The sequence below is a fragment of the Hyperolius riggenbachi genome, chromosome 12, assembly GCF_040937935.1.
Source record: "Hyperolius riggenbachi isolate aHypRig1 chromosome 12, aHypRig1.pri, whole genome shotgun sequence".
Lineage (NCBI taxonomy): Eukaryota > Metazoa > Chordata > Amphibia > Anura > Hyperoliidae > Hyperolius > Hyperolius riggenbachi.
The window spans coordinates 72279318-72297709 of record NC_090657.1 but is presented as its reverse complement, the minus strand read 5'-3'; the positions used below and the strand labels follow the sequence as shown (position 1 = coordinate 72297709).

Below are 18392 nucleotides of genomic sequence, written 5' to 3'. Positions count from 1 at the left end.
GCAAAGAGCAGAAATGCTCCCCACCAAAAGCACACCAAGTGTGAACTGGCCCTTAAGAGAATTTGATTGGTGATTACAAATTGTTGCAGCCTGCAGTGTAGAATTCAGGGGCATATTTAAAATGATTTAAATATACCCCCAAGTTCTACGTATGGCCTCCTCCTCCCCACAGCCATACCAACCCTCACCAAAAAGTTACAAAGCATAGAAGCGCAAACAAAACAAAAAAGATGCAGGCCGACAATCGTAATTATTGAAAATACCAATTGCACTAGCAAAAACCAGGCAATGCAATTTACATGTTCATCGCCGTGCTGTTGCTACTGGCAAAATGGGCACGATACCTTTTTTTTAATTGTAACGTGCCTAATACTAAAGGGCTCTAATTAGTTGATCTCCCTCTCAGATGGTTTATTATATTCTTTTTGGCAGAGTACTTTGGCTAATCCAATTGGCTAAAAGTAAATCACATTTTGGCCAATAGGATTGTAAGCCGGCCCACCATGGCAAGGTAGACTCTTAGGGCAGGTTGGGGGAAGGGAGTGAGTGAGGCATAGGGGATGGCAGTTTTGAAGGGGGATAAGGGGGATAGGTGGTCATCATGAGTACCACTCTTACAACCTCAAGTGTAAAGTCTGGAACCCATGACAACCACCTGATAAAGAATTGGGACCCAGTTGGTCCCCCTTAGGCCTGGTTCAACATTGGGATCGCAAAAGGAAAATCACAATCGCCTATGGAGTGTGATTGCGTTTTTACCAAGCAATTGTGGCTCCATGTTGCAGTGATTGCGTTTTTCGAGTCTCATTCCAGAGAATGAGAATGGCATTCTAACTGCCACCAAAATGTTGCACGCAGTGCACCTTTGTGACATATGCACACCGCAGGCACTGCAAGGATTTACCACATTGCTTTGCTGAATACCGGCTATCAGCAAAGAGCAGAAATGCTCCCCACCAAAACCACACCAAGTGTGAACTGGCTCTTAAGAGAATTTGATTGGCGATTACAAATTGTTGCAGCCTGCAGTGTAGAACTCAGGGCATATTTAAAATGATTTAAATATACCCCCAAGTTCTACGTATGGCCTCCTCCTCCCCACAGCCATACCAACCCTCACCAAAAAGTTACAAAGCATAGAAGCGCAAACAAAACAAAAAAGATGCAGGCCGACAATCGTAATTATTGTAAATATTAATTGCACTAGCAAAAACCAGTCAATGCAATTTACATGTTCATCGCCGTGCTGTTGCTATTGGCAAAATGGGCACGATACCATTTTTTAATTGTAACGTGCCTAATACAAAAGGGCTCTAATTAGTTGATCTCCCTCTCAGATGGTTTATTATATTCTTTTTTGGCAGAGTACTTTGGCTAATCCAATTGGCTAAAAGTAAATCACATTATGGCCAATAGGATTGTAAGCCGGCCCACCATGGCAAGGTAGACTCTTAGGGCAGGTTGGGGGAAGGGAGTGAGTGAGGCATAGGGGATGACAGTTTTGAAGGGGGATAAGGGGGATAGGTGGTCATCATGGGTACCACTCTTACACCCTCAAGTGTAAAGTCTGGAACCCATGACAACCACCTGATAAATAATTGGGACCCAGTTGGTCCCCCTTAGGCCTGGTTTAACATTGGGATCGCAAAAGGAAAATCACAATCGCCTATGGAGTGTGATTGCGTTTTTACCAAGCAATTGTGGCTCCATGTTGCAGTGATTGCGTTTTTCGAGTCTCATTCCAGAGAATGAGAATGGCATTCTAACTGCCACCGAAATGTTGCACGCAGTGCACCTGTGCGACATATGCACACCGCAGGCATTGCAAGGATTTACCACATTGCTTTGCTGAATACCGGCTATCAGCAAAGAGCAGAAATACTCCCCACCAAAAGCACACCAAGTGTGAACTGGCCCTTAAGAAAATTTGATTGGTGATTACAAATTGTTGCAGCCTGCAGTGTAGAACTCAGGGGCATATTTAAAATGATTTAAATATACCCCCAAGTTCTACGTATGGCCTCCTCCTCCCCACAGCCATACCAACCCTCACCAAAAAGTTACAAAGCAAACAAAACAAAAAAGATGCAGGCCGACAATCGTAATTATTGAAAATACCAATTGCACTAGCAAAAACCAGGCAATGCAATTTACATGTTCATCGCCGTGCTGTTGCTATTGGCAAAATGGGCACGATACCATTTTTTAATTGTAACGTGCCTAATACAAAAGGGCTCTAATTAGTTGATCTCCCTCTCAGATGGTTTATTATATTCTTTTTGGCAGAGTACTTTGGCTAATCCAATTGACTAAAAGTAAATCACATTTTGGCCAATAGGATTGTAAGCTGGCCCACCATGGCAAGGTAGACTCTTAGGGCAGGTTGGGGGAAGGGAGTAAGTTAGGCATAGGGGATGGCAGTTTTGAAGGGGGATAAGGGGGATAGGTGGTCATCATGGGTACCACTCTTACACCCTCAAGTGTAAAGTCTGGTACCCATGACAACCACCTGATAAATAATTGGGACCCAGTTGGTCCCCCTTAGGCCTGGTTCAACATTGGGATCGCAAAAGGAAAATCACAATCGCTTATGGATTGTGATTGCGTTTTTACCAAGCAATTGTGGCTCCATGTTGCAGTGATTGCGTTTTTCGAGTCTCATTCCAGAGAATGAGAATGGCATTCTAACTGCCACTGAAATGTTGCAGGCAGTGCACCTGTGCGACATATGCACACCTCAGGCACTGCAAGGATTTACCACAGTGCTTTGCTGAATACCGGCTATCAGCAAAGAGCAGAAACGCCCTCCACCAAAAGCACACCAAGTGTGAACTGGCCCTTGAGAGAATTTGATTGGTGATTACAAATTGTTGCAGCCTGCAGTGTAGAACTCAGGGGCATATTTAAAATGATTTAAATATACCCCCAAGTTCTACGTATGGCCTCCTCCTCCCCACAGCCATACCAACCTTCACCAAAAAGTTACAAAGCATAGAAGCGCAAACAAAACAAAAAAGATGCAGGCCGACAATTGTAATTATTGAAAATACCAATTGCACTAGCAAAAACCAGGCAATGCAATTTACATGTTCATCGCCGTGCTGTTGCTATTGGCAAAATGGGCACGATACCATTTTTTTATTGTAACGTGCCTAATACAAAAGGGCTCTAATTAGTTGATCTCCCTCTCAGATGGTTTATTATATTCTTTTTTGGCAGAGTACTTTGGCTAATCCAATTGGCTAAAAGTAAATCACATTATGGCCAATAGGATTGTAAGCCGGCCCACCATGGCAAGGTAGACTCTTAGGGCAGGATGGGGGAAGGGAGTGAGTGAGGCATAGGGGATGGCAGTTTTGAAGGGGGATAAGGGGGATAGGTGGTCATCATGGGTACCACTCTTACACCTTCAAGTGTAAAGTCTGGAACCCATGACAACCACCTGATAAATAATTGGGACCCAGTTGGTCCCCCTTAGGCCTGGTTCAACATTGGGATCGCAAAAGGAAAATCACAATCTCCTATGGAGTGTGATTGCGTTTTTACCAAGCAATTGTGGCTCCATGTTGCAGTGATTGCGTTTTTCGAGTCTCATTCCAGAGAATGAGAATGGCATTCTAACTGCCACCGAAATGTTGCACGCAGTGCACCTTTGTGACATATGCACACCGCAGGCACTGCAAGGATTTACCACATTGCTTTGCTGAATACCGGCTATCAGCAAAGAGCAGAAATGCTCCCCACCAAAAGCACACCAAGTGTGAACTGGCCCTTAAGATAATTTGATTGGTGATTACAAATTGTTGCAGCCTGCAGTGTAGAACTCAGGGGCATATTTAAAATGATTTAAATATACCCCCAAGTTCTACGTATGGCCTCCTCCTCCCCACAGCCATACCACTCCTCACCAAAAAGTTACAAAGCATAGACGCGCAAACAAAACAAAAAAGATGCAGGCCGACAATCGTAATTATTGAAAATACCAAATGCACTAGCAAAAACCAGGCAATGCAATTTACATGTTCATCGCTGTGCTGTTGCTATTGGCAAAATGGGCACGATACCTTTTTTTTAATTGCAACGTGCCTAATACAAAAGGGCTCTAATTAGTTGATCTCCCTCTCAGATGGTTTATTGTATTCTTTTTTGGCAGAGTACTTTGGCTAATCCAATTGGCTAAAAGTAAATCACATTTTGGCCAATAGGATTGTAAGCCGGACCACCATGGCAAGGTAGACTCTTAGGGCAGGTTGGGGGAAGGGAGTGAGTGAGGCATAGGGGATGGCAGTTTTGAAGGGGGATAAGTGGTCATCATGGGTACCACTCTTACACCTTCAAGTGTAAAGTCTGGAACCCATGACAACCACCTGATAAATAATTGGGACCCAGTTGGTCCCCCTTAGGCCTGGTTCAACATTGGGATCGCAAAAGGAAAATCACAATCGCCTATGGAGTGTGATTGCGTTTTTACCAAGCAATTGTGGCTCCATGTTGCAGTGATTGCGTTTTTCGAGTCTCATTCCAGAGAATGAGAATGGCATTCTAACTGCCACCAAAATGTTGCACGCAGTGCACCTTTGTGACATATGCACACCGCAGGCACTGCAAGGATTTACCACATTGCTTTGCTGAATACCGGCTATCTGCAAAGAGCAGAAATGCTCCCCACCAAAACCACACCAAGTGTGAACTGGCTCTTAAGAGAATTTGATTGGCGATTACAAATTGTTGCAGCCTGCAGTGTAGAACTCAGGGCATATTTAAAATGATTTAAATATACCCCCAAGTTCTACGTATGGCCTCCTCCTCCCCACAGCCATACCAACTCTCACCAAAAAGTTACAAAGCATAGAAGCGCAAACAAAACAAAAAAGATGCAGGCCGACAATCGTAATTATTGTAAATATTAATTGCACTAGCAAAAACCAGGCAATGCAATTTACATGTTCATCGCCGTGCTGTTGCTATTGGCAAAATGGGCACGATACCATTTTTTAATTGTAACGTGCCTAATACAAAAGGGCTCTAATTAGTTGATCTCCCTCTCAGATGGTTTATTATATTCTTTTTTGGCAGAGTACTTTGGCTAATCCAATTGGCTAAAAGTAAATCACATTATGGCCAATAGGATTGTAAGCCGGCCCACCATGGCAAGGTAGACTCTTAGGGCAGGTTGGGGGAAGGGAGTGAGTGAGGCATAGGGGATGACAGTTTTGAAGGGGGATAAGGGGGATAGGTGGTCATCATGGGTACCACTCTTACACCCTCAAGTGTAAAGTCTGGAACCCATGACAACCACCTGATAAATAATTGGGACCCAGTTGGTCCCCCTTAGGCCTGGTTTAACATTGGGATCGCAAAAGGAAAATCACAATCGCCTATGGAGTGTGATTGCGTTTTTACCAAGCAATTGTGGGTCCATGTTGCAGTGATTGCGTTTTTCGAGTCTCATTCCAGAGAATGAGAATGGCATTCTAACTGCCACCGAAATGTTGCACGCAGTGCACCTGTGCGACATATGCACACCGCAGGCACTGCAAGGATTTACCACATTGCTTTGCTGAATACCGGCTATCAGCAAAGAGCAGAAACGCTCCCCACCAAAAGCACTCCAAACACCAATAAATTACTGTGCGCGGTACAAAGTAAGTAAAAATATGGGGTGTACTGTAATATAGAAAAATTTATATGTTACGGCCAGAACCCGAAGTTTCGGGTTCTGGTCGGCCAATGTGCGAAGTGGCCACTGCGCTGCGGCCAGTGTTAGAAATGAAATGTTTCCTGATAGATGAATGTATTCTCTGGCCGTCTCGCTGCGGCCGAATGTATGAAAAGTTAATTAATTTAATGAAATTAAGACGGCAGCAATGTAGCCGCCGGCTTCCTCTCTGCCTCTCTCTCCTCCCCCCTGCCTCTCTCTCTCTCCTACTGGCAGCCGGGGGGGGACACGCGTGTCCCCGAGAGTCGTTCGTCGCAGCAGGGAATCCTGCCGTTCTTGCAGAGCGGGTGTTGGCACAAGCAATGTCTGCAGCCTTCCCCGCTCTGCTTCCCTGGTGTGACGAACGACTCTCGGGGACACGCGTGTCCCCCCCGGCTGCCAGTAGGAGAGAGAGGCAGGGGAAGGAGAGAGAGGCAGAGCTGAAGCCAGCGGCTTCATCTGCTACATTTGCCGCCGGCTTAATTTCATTAACATTAACTAACTTTTCATACATTCAGCGAGACAGCCAAAAAATACATTCATCTTTCAGGAATCATTTCATTTCTAACACTGGCCGCAGCGCAGCAGCCACATTGGCCGGCCAGAACCCGAAGTGGCCAGCCAGAACGCAAAGTGGCCAAACTTCAGGTTCTGGCCGTAACATATACACCAAATATAAACACACTGGCTCAAAATTCAGACTTGGTAGAAAAAGTAATTACAGTGACAAATGTTACATGATGAATAAAATGTATAACACATTTCAAGACACAACATGTTGAGAGAGCCTTGTCCTTGTGAGTTTACTATCTATGGGAATTCGGGGGATGGGGTAGTAAACAACATGTATACCAAGAGGTGATGTGTTTTTAGGTTTGCTAGTGAGGAGCACAACTTGGCCAGAGGCTGATGTGGGAGTGGCGTAAGTTGTAGTGTGTATACTTGTTGGAAAATGTAGCTATCAAGTGTGATGCTTTTTTCAGGACCATATACTAGCACAGAGTAATAATTCATAGCAGCAATTCATAGCTGTTGCATGAAATAACTGGAGAATTGTTGCCACCCTGTCATCCTATAAATTGTAACACCAGATTACTATCAAGTGTGACCATGTTTCAGGGCCGTATACAGTCACGCTCTGTCAGTCAGTTGTAAATGGTGGTGAGAAATGACTTTGCGGTACCTCTCCCATTTGTAGAGCTGCAGGACTGTCTTACAGGATGTATACTCTGCAGAATCTGGCACCTGGCCTCCAGTACTCCAGTACTGCAGAGTGACCAGGATCTGCTTTCCTTTCCGTCCTCTTCCCCAATGTGCATGCATACTAGAACAGCAGTGAAAAGCACCACCTGAGAGGGCGTGGACCAGAGGTTCCCAGCATCCTCTATCTATACCCAGCTGAGTATTGTGAGGTCATCAGGTAATCCTGACCAGGGCAGTTTCTAGGCAAAAATACACTCAGGGCGAGGGTGTGAAAAGTGCACCCCCTCCACGTGGAGCCAGGTATAGGGGCCTGCAGTATAGGTTAGCAAGGTCTAGTTGCACTAAGTATAGGTAGCCAACTATAAGTCCCCTCAGTATAGGTAGCTAGGCATAGGTGCCCCAGTATAGGTAGCCAGCTATAGGTCCCCACAGTATAGGTTAGCCAGGTAGGTGCCTCCAGTATAGGTATGCAGTATTGTTGTCCCTGCATAGGTTAGATAGGCAGGTGTCACCGCTATAGGTTAGATAGGTAGGTGCCCCCAGTACAGGTTAGCTAGGTGGGTGTCTCCAATATAAGTAGCCAGAATAGTTGCACCAGTATAGGCTAGCTAGGTAGGTGCCCCCAGTATAGGCTAGCTAGGTAGGTGCCCGCAGTATAGGCTAGATAGGTAGGTTCCCCCAGTATAGGTTAGATAGGTAGATGCCCCCAATATAGGTTAGATAGGTAGCTGCCCCCAGTAAAGGCTAGATAGGTAGGTGCCCCCAGTACAGGTTAGATAGGTAGGTGCCCCCAGTATAGGCTAGATAGGTAGGTGCCTCCAGTATAGGCTAGATAGGTAGGTGCCTCCAGTATAGGCTAGATAGGTAGGTGCCTCCAGTATAGGATAGATAGGTAGCTGCCCCCCGTATAGGTTAGATAGGTAGGTATGACAAAAAAGGGAGCCTCATATACAACGTATCAAAAATATTTTTTATTCAAAAAGCATAGTGTGAATAACCTCCCCTGCCCAATTTAAAACCATAAAAATGGCTGCGGTTCCCATAGAGGATGGTAGGCCTAGCGCTAGATGAATTTGGAGTGCACTTCTATTATTCAAGCATAAGCAACAGTTACCAATAGCGTATTTCTTCGGGATCCCCTTTATGTACACTCAGGATGCTAACAATCCTTGTGATGTCCTCTATAGGTATCCAGGTCATGTGCCATATGTCATGGATAGCATATGATGAATAGACTTCAGCCTCTTACTTTAGCTCCCCTTTTTATATGCAGAACATCCACAGCAATTTTTCTAAGCAGACCGGCACTTGCCGGGACTCACCTGTCCTTTTGTATAAGTGTATTACGCTATAATGGCGGGTACTTCCGGCACTAGCAACGTCCATATGCCAGGTTCCCTTGCGTGCCACTCGTCTGCCGCCGTCCGTTTATGTGCACCGGCTACTTCAGCTGTTCGGGCGTTTTGAAGCAGGAACCAGGATGCTGGGAGGAGAGAGCGAGGCCGTACACCGAGATCCGTCACATGACCGTAGCCTCACGTGACGCATTTCACCCGGCGTCGGGTTTCTTCAGACAGGTAGGTACCTGCAATATAGGTTAGATAGGCAGCTGCCCCCAGTATAGGTTAGATTGGTAGGTACCAGCAATATAGGTTAGATAGGTAGCTGCCCCCAGTATAGGTTAGATAGGTAGGTACCAGCAATATAGGTTAGATAGGCAGCTGCCCCCAGTATAGGTTAGATAGGCAGGTACTCCCAGTATAGGTTAGATAGGTAGGTGCCCCCCAGTATAGGCTAGACGGGTAGGTGCCCCTAGTATAGGTTAGATAGGTAGGTACCCCTGTATTGGTTAGATAGGTAGGTGCCCCCAGTATAGGTTAGATAGGTAGGTACCTGCAATATAGGTTAGATATGTAGGTGCCCCCAGTATAGGTTAGATAGGTAGGTACCTGCAATATAGGTTAGATAGGTAGCTGCCCCCAGTATAGGTTAGATAGGTAGGTACCAGCAATATAGGTTAGATAGGCAGCTGCCCCCAGTATAGGTTAGATAGGTAGGTACCTGCAATATAGGTTAGATAGGTAGGTGCCCCCAGTATAGGTTAGATAGGTAGGTACCTGCAATATAGGTTAGATAGGTAGCTGCCCCCAGTATAGGTTAGATAGGTAGCTGCCCCCAGTATAGGTTAGATAGGTAGATGCCCCACAGTATAGGCTAGATAGGTAGGTGCCCCCAGTATAGGTTAGATAGGTAGGTGCCCCCAGTATAGGTTAGATAGGTAGGTACCCCCAGTATAGGCTAGATAGGAGGCTGCCCCCGTATAGGTTAGATAGGTAGTTTTTCCCCGGATAGGCTAGATAGGTAGGTGCCCCCAGTATAAGTTAGATAGGTAGGTACCTCCAGTATAGGCTAGATAGGTAGGTGCCCCCAGTATAGGTTAGATAGGTAGGTGCCCCCAGTATAGGTTAGATAGGTAGCTACCCCCAGTATAGGCTAGATAGGAGGCTGCCCCCGTATAGGTTAGATAGGTAGTTTTTCCCCGGATAGACTAGATAGGTAGGTGCCCCCAGTGTAAGTTAGATAGGTAGGTACCTCCAGTATAGGCTCGATAGGTAGGTGCCCCCAGTATAGGTTAGATAGGTAGGTACCCCCAGTATAGGTTAGATAGGTAGCTGCCCCTAGTATCAGCTAGATAGGTAGGTACCCTCCTCCCCATCATGGAGGGGGGAGTCAGCCGAGGGGAGAGCGACCCAACCTCTCCCTTCCTTCCTCTCCCGGGCTGCCCTCCGTGCTCCCCCTTTGATGCAGAGTAAAGCGCAGCAGGAAGCAATGTAGAGAGCAACAGGAAGCAATGTAGAGCGCATCTGCCTGTGTTCCAATCGCCGGTCACTAGCCGCTGGTCTCCTCCTCTGCATAGCCGCTTATACACACACTATACTTCCTGCTAAACCAGTACCCCCAAACAAGAAGTATAGTGTGTATAAGCAGCTATGCAGAGGAGGAGACCAGCGGCTAGTTACCGGCGATTGGAACTCAGGCAGGTGAGTTGCTCTCTACATTTTCAATTTCACCGTGATGTTGCGCTCAGTCCTCAAGCTCCTGTGTGGCTGCTGACTATGCACAGAGACAAGTCCCAGTGAAACAAATCCAATCAATTAAACGTGCCAATGGTCCACACACGCCCAATTCAGATTGTGTTTTTATTTTTAAGGTCTCACAGACAAGAGGGTCTCCTCATAGTGAGTATTGCCTCAATACAGTACACCCTAGTGCCAACACACACTGCGTGAGGGTAATAGCTATCACCAAAAGGCAGGAGATCACCCCCCCCTCTCAATCCCCACTCACCGGATGGCTTCTTTTAATAATTACACATCAAACATTTCATTCCGGCTGCACATGAAGATCTGAAGAGATGCACACCCCGCTGAAGGTCTAATGAAGATGTGCCCAGGCTGCTCGATCACCACTCGAGTACATATAGCAAAGAAGTAAAGCCGGCACCATCAAAGCTCTTTTACTTTTTATTAAAGACTGTCATACATAACAGCGACGTTTCGGAGCAGATGTTATGCTCCTTTATCAAGCTATGGCAGTCTCAAAGTGTAAGTTTTCAACAGTAGTTTATATAACACACCCACATTTTAAATTCACCAATTGTAGGCTATCAAAACATAATAGACCAATCCCCTGTCTCCACACAAGGGAGGACCTGATGGGGAACTATGCACGAAAATGTAGGAGCCAATGGAGAAAAGGAGAACTCACCTGCGTCATATGCAATCACACTCCACATCCGCATCACGCCAGGTCTGCCCCACAGCTCGGCGTCACAGTGATGGAACCACTCCCACCAGTCGCACGGACCAGATGGGAAACTGAGCGTCGAGTAGGCGGTGCTACAACGTCACATGGACGTTGTCAGGGGAACAGTGAAGACGCCACGGAGAGAGCCCCGTGCGTCTATCAAACCAGTGGATGACGTCACTGTGGTCCTGGCCAATCAGGTGGCTCCATGGTCCACCAATTGGCCGGCACGCTGTTACACCACATGGCTACGTGTAGACCAGCTTACACGTTGCCATAGCGATGTACACGCCGGGGCAGAGATGCGGATGTAGAGAGGAACACACAGAGCATAAACAGCCCAGAATAGCCACCGCGCAGCAGCAGTCACCGGGTCTCATCCAAACACAGCACATCACTTGATCTCTATAGTCCAGATTAGGAATAAAAATCAAACCACAGACATTAAGGGGAAGAATGCCCAGAAAAAATAAAAGAAAAAAGATAAAAAAGGATATGATCTTAAGATGAGATCAGTTGTAAAAAAATCTATTGTTGCAAAAAATTACAAGGAATCACAAAAGGGGCAATAGATCGTATTCACGATTCATGCCCCGTGGTTCCAAAGTGTCAAGAACACGTATCCAGTGAGCCTCGCGGCGTAACAGTAGCCTGTGTCTATCGCCACCCCGTTTTAAAGGAGGCACGCTGTCAATAATTTGACAGCGTAACTGACTAACAGAATGGTTAACTTGGGCGAAGTGACAGGCCACTGGTTGCTCCACCAGGCGTTCCCGGATAGCATGTTTATGAGCAGACAGTCTAATCTTGAATTTTTGAGTAGTCTCCCCCACATAGAGAAGGCCACAAGGGCACTTCAATATGTATATCACATATTGGGAATCACAGTTATAGATACTCCTAATCTCAAACTTGGTACCCAATCTAGGATGAGTGAAAAAGTTGCTCCTGATAACTGAGTTGCAGTGCACACAATTAAGGCACGGATACATGCCTCTCCTAGAGCCCCCACATTTTTTGTCAGAAGGTTTAATTTCAGCGTGTACAAGTTTATCCCTGAGTGTAGGGGCCCTTTTGTAAGAGAATAAAGGCGGATTCTGGAACTCAGGGACAGCGGGGAGCGACTGCGAAAGAGCACCCCAATGTTGCTTAATAATTCTCCCAACTCTTCCGGCTGCACATAAAATAAACTGGTATGTTTGCATATCACAATACCCATCCGCCGACACCGGTCACCTCACACATGCCCAGGCCGCGTCTGGTTCAGTATTCAGTTTGTGTGCGTCCTCCAAGCTCCGCCCTACGCATTTCGTCAGGATTGTGACTCAGTCAGGAGGACGCACGCAAACTGAATACTGAACCAGACGCGGCCTGGGCATGTGAGAGGTGACCGGTGTCGGCGGACGGGTGTTGTGATATGTAAACATACCAGTGTATTTTATGTGCAGCCGGAATGAAATGTTTGATGTGTAATTATTGAAAGAAGCCATCCGGTGAGCGGCGATTGAGGGGGGGGGGGGGTGATCCCCTGCCTTTTGGTGATAGCTATTACCCTCACGCAATGTGTGTTGGCAGTAGGGTGTACTGTATTGAGGCAATACTCACTATGAGGAGACCCGCTTGTCTGTGTTTTTATTTTTAAGGTATCACAATCTTAATTGGGCATGTGTGGACCATTGGCGCCACTAATTGATTGGATTTGCTCTCTACATTGCTTCCTGTTACTCTCTACATTGCTTCCTGCTGCGCTTTACTCTGCATCAGAGAGGGAGCATGGAGGGCGGCCCGGGAGAGGAAGGGAGAGAGAGGTCGGGCCACTCTCCCCACAGCTGCAGCTCCCCCTCCATCACTGCGCCCCCCTCAGGGTGGCCACACGGCCCTACAAAACGGGCCTGATCCTGACTCTATGGAAGGAGTTAATAAGCCTGAGGTAGAGAATATAACCTTGTGAGCCAATCATAACCATAAAGAAAAAGTAATATTAATAAGCAGAGATAAGATGGAACTGTGCCCCATTGTAGAATGGAATCTCCACTTTCACACATATCATACTTGATCAGATATCAGATACTTGACTCAGATGCTTCCAGCTAGTTGTTATGCCTGGTACATACACACCATGCAATTTCCCATCTGATAGACGGGTCCAGTGGCGTAGCTAAGGAGCTGTGGGCCCCGATGCAAGTTTTACAATGGGGCCCCCCAAGCACTCTATACATAACAATTGATACGGCGGGACAAAACCTGCCAATGGCAACTACAGTGTCAGAGATGCAAGAAGAGGATGGGGAATAGCTTGTTAATGATCACCACTGTTCAAAGTATCTATAGAAGTGATTATTATGAGCACAGGACCAATAGAGAGCTAATACTGTAATTGAGGGTGGGCCCTTCGGGGCCCCTCTGCCCCAAGGGCCCCGATGCGGTCGCTACCTCTGCACCCCCTATTGCTACGCCCCTGGACGGGTCCAAACGATGATTTCTGACAGGTCCAATCTGATCTGATTTCTGATCATGTTTCTGATGCATTTTTTGTAGAAGTTTTTGGAAAGTTTAATTGGAAAAACGATCTGAAATCAGATCTAATCTGTTGGAAATTATCAATTCGATCCGTCCATCTGAAGGAAATTGCATGGTGTGACCCAGGCATAACACCTATAGGATGTAGTCTTCCCAGTGAGTAAATCCTGGTACACACTTTCAATTATGATTGGCCAATCACTAACTAACCTTACCAAAATGCACTATGGGAGCCAACAGATATTGGATTTAATGAGCAGATTGTGCAGGTAAACAATCACACTACATATAGCTAGGTTCACACTTGGTCCGTTAACATATCTGTGGCTCTGTTTTTCAGGCCGGATCAAAACTGGAGCTACGGATACCAGTGTTAAAGATGGCAGTTCTCTTCACCCATAAAAAAAAACGGATCTGTCTGCGTTCAGGGGGACCCGTTTTTAAAACCTGAACGTATTTGCAACATTTTCAAGGACCCCAACTAGCTGGAGGGAGAGCGGGGACGGGGGACCCAGGTGAGGGGGGAATGACCCCCCTCCCCACTGACGTTTCCACGGACTGGAAACGTCACCTGTGGCTTTACCCTAGCCTCCGTTTTGTTTAGAGAAAAAAATAAAAAAGGACCCTTTTAAAACGGATTTGATCCTGAACTGACAAGTGTGGACCTAGCCATAGGTGGTAATTGGTAAGTTATTGGCCAATCATAATTGAAAGTGTGTACCAGGCTACTAAACATGTCAAACGTTCCATCGTTCTGCCATGATTGGCCTGCTTGGTGTTAGTAGTTTTCAGATCATCAAATCATTATATTTGTGATCTGTTTATATAACTTTCTATTTGGCTACTAATTACCATAATTTCTGTGAACAGATCACAAATATGATTTGATGATCTGAAAACTACTAACACCAAACTGGCCAATCAGGAATCCACAGTTATGGTTTCTAATGCACTTAAGGGGCCCATACAGTGGTTGATTTCAGCGATCGATCGATCAGAAATCGATTCTATCAAATTCCCCATTCGATCGATTTGCGGCCAAGTTCGATCGATTTGATCTATCTGACAGGATCGACCTAAATTTTCCATCCTGTCAGATAGATCAAATCGATCGAAAATTGGCCGACAAATCGATCGAATGGGGAATTTGATAGAATCAATTTCTGATCGATGACCCATAGAGTTGCATTGGCTCTTCTGATCGATGACCCATAGAGTTGCATTGGCTCTAATGGTCCAATAATGAGTGAGTTTACTATCTATGGGAATTCGGGGGATGGGGTAGTAAACAACATGTATACCAAGAGGTGATGTGTTTTTAGGTTTGCTAGTGAGGAGCACAACTTGGCCAGAGGCTGATGTGGGAGTGGCGTAAGTTGTAGTGTGTATACCTTGCATTGGATTTAATGGTTCAATAATGCATTTAGATTGATTTTCAATAGATTTCAGGAAATCTGTTCCTATTGTGTGGCACATCAGATAGATTCCTGTCAGATTGGACTTGACAGGCATCTGCCATAAATCTATCTGATGGTCAAATCTGCTGCAAATCTATAAGTGTATGGCAACCTTTACACTCAGCTCATACTCAGTGCTTAAAACTGACTGAGGCTGGGTGCACACATAACAGAGTGTGAAAGGTTGCGTTTTCTGTCATGTGTGGGGTTTTTTGTGTGTGTTTTTAGTACGTTTGCGGTTTTTCCTTGCAGATGCGTTTTTCAAGCGTTTGTGTGCATTTTTATGCATTTGTGTTTGGTATATACAAAACCCATATGTGTTTTGTATGCGCTTTTCAATTGCGTTTTATGCTAATCCCTAGGAAGACAACAGGAAGCGGAAATACATAAGAAAACAATTTTTTAAAATAAAAACGCATATAAAAGCGCATGTAAAATGCAAACATAAAACATAAAAAATGCATACCATTGCGTTCCCATTGACTTTCATTATGTGTGTTTTTTAATATTATGCAACAAAACCTGAATTTTAAAAACGCATGTTTGAAAACGCATATGCGTTTTTATATGCATTTTTCCTGCGGCCCATTGACTTCCGTTCTGCAACGTTAGCGTTTCTGCTAAGTGTGCACCTAGCCTGTATGTTCTCTATTCCATATACTTATTCTTCCTACATGCATCCTCTATGTATAACCAGCTGAGTACTGTGAGGTCATCAGGTAATCCTAGCATTCTCTATACCCAGCCGAGTTTATTGTGAGGTCATCAGGTAATCCCAGCATCCTCTATACCCAGCCGAGTATTGTGAGGTCATCAGGTAATCCCAGCATCCTCTATACCCAGCCGAGTATTGTGAGGTCATCAGGTAATCCCAGCATCCTCTATACCCACCTGAGTATTGTGAGGCCATCACGTAATCCCAGCATCCTCTATACCCAGCTGAGTATTGTGAGGTCATCAGGTAATCCTAGCATCCTCTATACCCAGCTGAGTATTGTGAGGTCATCACGTAATCCAAGCATCCTCTATCTGTACCCAGCTGAGTATTGTGAGGCCATCACGTAATCCCAGCATCCTCTATACCCAGCTGAGTATTGTGAGGTCATCAGGTAATCCAAGCATCCTCTATCTGTACCCAGCTGAGTATTGTGAGGTCATCAGGTGGGAAAAAACAGCTATAACTGATCAGTCAAGTTTTCATCTGGAAAGACAATTTACAGCATGTCAGGACTGTTTGCATGTAAATGATAATGTATTCTGTACTAGGGATTTGATTATATTTTCTTTTCATAATTCACGCTGATGTAATGCTTCCTGAGTGAGGTTTGTTGACTTTTTTGTATATATGGACTTTGCTTACCTTTTCAATAAAACGTTTAAACAAAAAATACACACACATATATACATATATATATATATATATATATATATATATATATATATATAGCCATCATTTCTTATGTCATTTGGTATATCTGCTTACATCGCTTTTTCTCTGGCTGCTATATATATATATATAACGCTTTCATTAATATATTTGCTGTATTAAAATCCTTATGTGACTCTATGATTGATGTTTAAATAATAAAAAGAATAATTACTAAAACATTCCTTCCTTCCGTTGCAGCATCGGAGCTGCGATCAGCGGCAGAGGTGCCCCTCGGCTCGGCGGTCTCTAGGCGAATGCCTCGCTCCCGCAGCGGAGCTTTATACAGCCACAGAGCGGACCACGTTGAGAACACACACAGCCACCGCGTGCCGCTGCGCCACATTTGTGTTTCTTCTCCCGCCTCTTCGCGCGGTTTTCAGGCGATCGGTGACCCCCAAACCCGGGACCACCCGCATGTCTCCATCTCCGGACTCCGCCCCGAAGACCCGAACAGGAATCCCGGAGGAATGCCGCCGCTTTCATGTGGAAATCATACGATCCATGGGCGCCCCCTGGCGGTCACAGCGCCAGCGGTGTGAAGACGGCTGTTCGGGGGCAGATTGCGGGGGTGAGAGGGGGCAGAGAGGAGAGATCGCTGCTGGGGGTGGAGGAGGGCTCTCTGATAGACAGGTGTAATGCTGTTTGGGGCCTCCAGGGGGCGGTGATGGGGAGTTATGAGCAGTTTAGTGTGATTGGAGAAGCACAAAGCCTGTCACGTGACCCCGGAGCTGTCGGCACTGGAAGCACAGATGCGGCTCCGTCACGTGCAGAGGGGAGGGGCTCTGGCACATCCCCCCCGACCCCCACATGCCTTTTTTTACATACAACAAAGGTGGCTGCAAGAAGCCACGCCCCCGCCGCGAGAAGCTCCGCCCCCCGCCGCGAGAAGCTCCGCCCCCCTATCCAGGACACTTTGGAGAGGCAGGCAGCCCTGACAGGAATTTGGGATCAGGTGAGAATGTGCATCCCCCATTGCAGCACCCTCACTGAGCTCCACCCCCTTCCAACTAACTTCTCCTTTATCCACACACCGACACTGACCCCTCCCCCCACCTGCACCCACAGTACTTTCTCCCTCAAGAACCCCCCCCCCCCACACACACACACACACACTGACCCCTCCTTCCACCAATCAACACCCACTGATCCCTCACACCCCACCCCACCCCACCCCCAAAACCCACAGTAACTTCTTCCTCATCCAACACACACACCCCCTACACCCACACTGGCCTCTCCCTCCACCAATCACCTACACTGACCCATCACCCCCCCCTAGAACCCACAGTAACTTCATACCCCCCCCCCCCCCCCCCCCACACACACACACACACACACTGACCTCACCCTCCACCCACACTAACCTCTCCATCATCCACACTGACCTCTCCCACCCCCCACAATCCACTCTAACTTCTCCCTTCCCTGACAATCATACTGACCTCTCCCTTCCCCGACAATCACAATGACCTCTACCTTCCCCCACCCCCTACACTAACCTGTCCCAACCCCCGGAACCCACACTAACCTCTCCCTTTCCCGACAACCACACTGACCTCTCCCTTCCTCGACAATCACACTGACCTCTCCCTTCCCCCACCCCCTACACTAACCTCTCCCACCCCCCAGAACCCACACTAACTTCTCCCTTCCCCAACAACCACACTGACCTGTCCCTCCCCCGACACCCACACTGACCCCCGCCCAGCACCCATCCTGACCTCTTCCTCCTCCCAGCACCTACACTGAGTTCTCCCTCCTCCAGCACAAGTGGCATAGGAATCTCCATAGGAGCCATAGTAGCTGCTATGGCGGCCTTAGCCAAGGGTCCTATTCTCTTTACCGGCGATAGGGGGGTCTGCTGCGAGCCTCATGGAGACCCATGGCGGTCTACCTGAAGTGTACAGCTAGCAAAGGGGGGACATTTCACCCTGGGCCGGCTGCACTAATGCAATAGAAAATACAGCTGTAACACCGCGACCACTCGATTAGCTCCGCCCCCTCCTCTGTACCTTTCCACCTGGCTGTCATGCCTCTTTGTTGCTTTCTGTGTTGGGTGCCAGGGATGTGATGCTCCTGTCATGCTCCTGCTATTTGCTGCTGTAGTGCTGTGCTCCGCCCCTCCGTCCTGGAACTTTCAATCTGGAAACCGTGGCGCAAGTGCCACATGTAACATTGCTGAATTTTCCCTATGGGCTAAAGTGCTGTATTTTCCCTATGGTCTAAAGTGCTATATTTTCCCTATGGGCTAAAGTGCTGCATTTTCCATATGGTCTAA

General features: G+C 46.7%; 1 long non-coding RNA gene across 1 annotated transcript in view; it reads left to right on the top strand.

Annotated features, from left to right (window-relative positions):
* Window positions 1-16922: 16922 nt before the first annotated feature.
* Window positions 16923-18392, top strand: part of LOC137541318 (uncharacterized) — a 70439-nt gene continuing 68969 nt past the window's right edge. Inside the window, exon 1 of the long non-coding RNA XR_011025124.1 lies at window positions 16923-17066. This is a non-coding gene — a long non-coding RNA (uncharacterized lncRNA). The remainder of the gene's footprint in view (window positions 17067-18392) is intronic.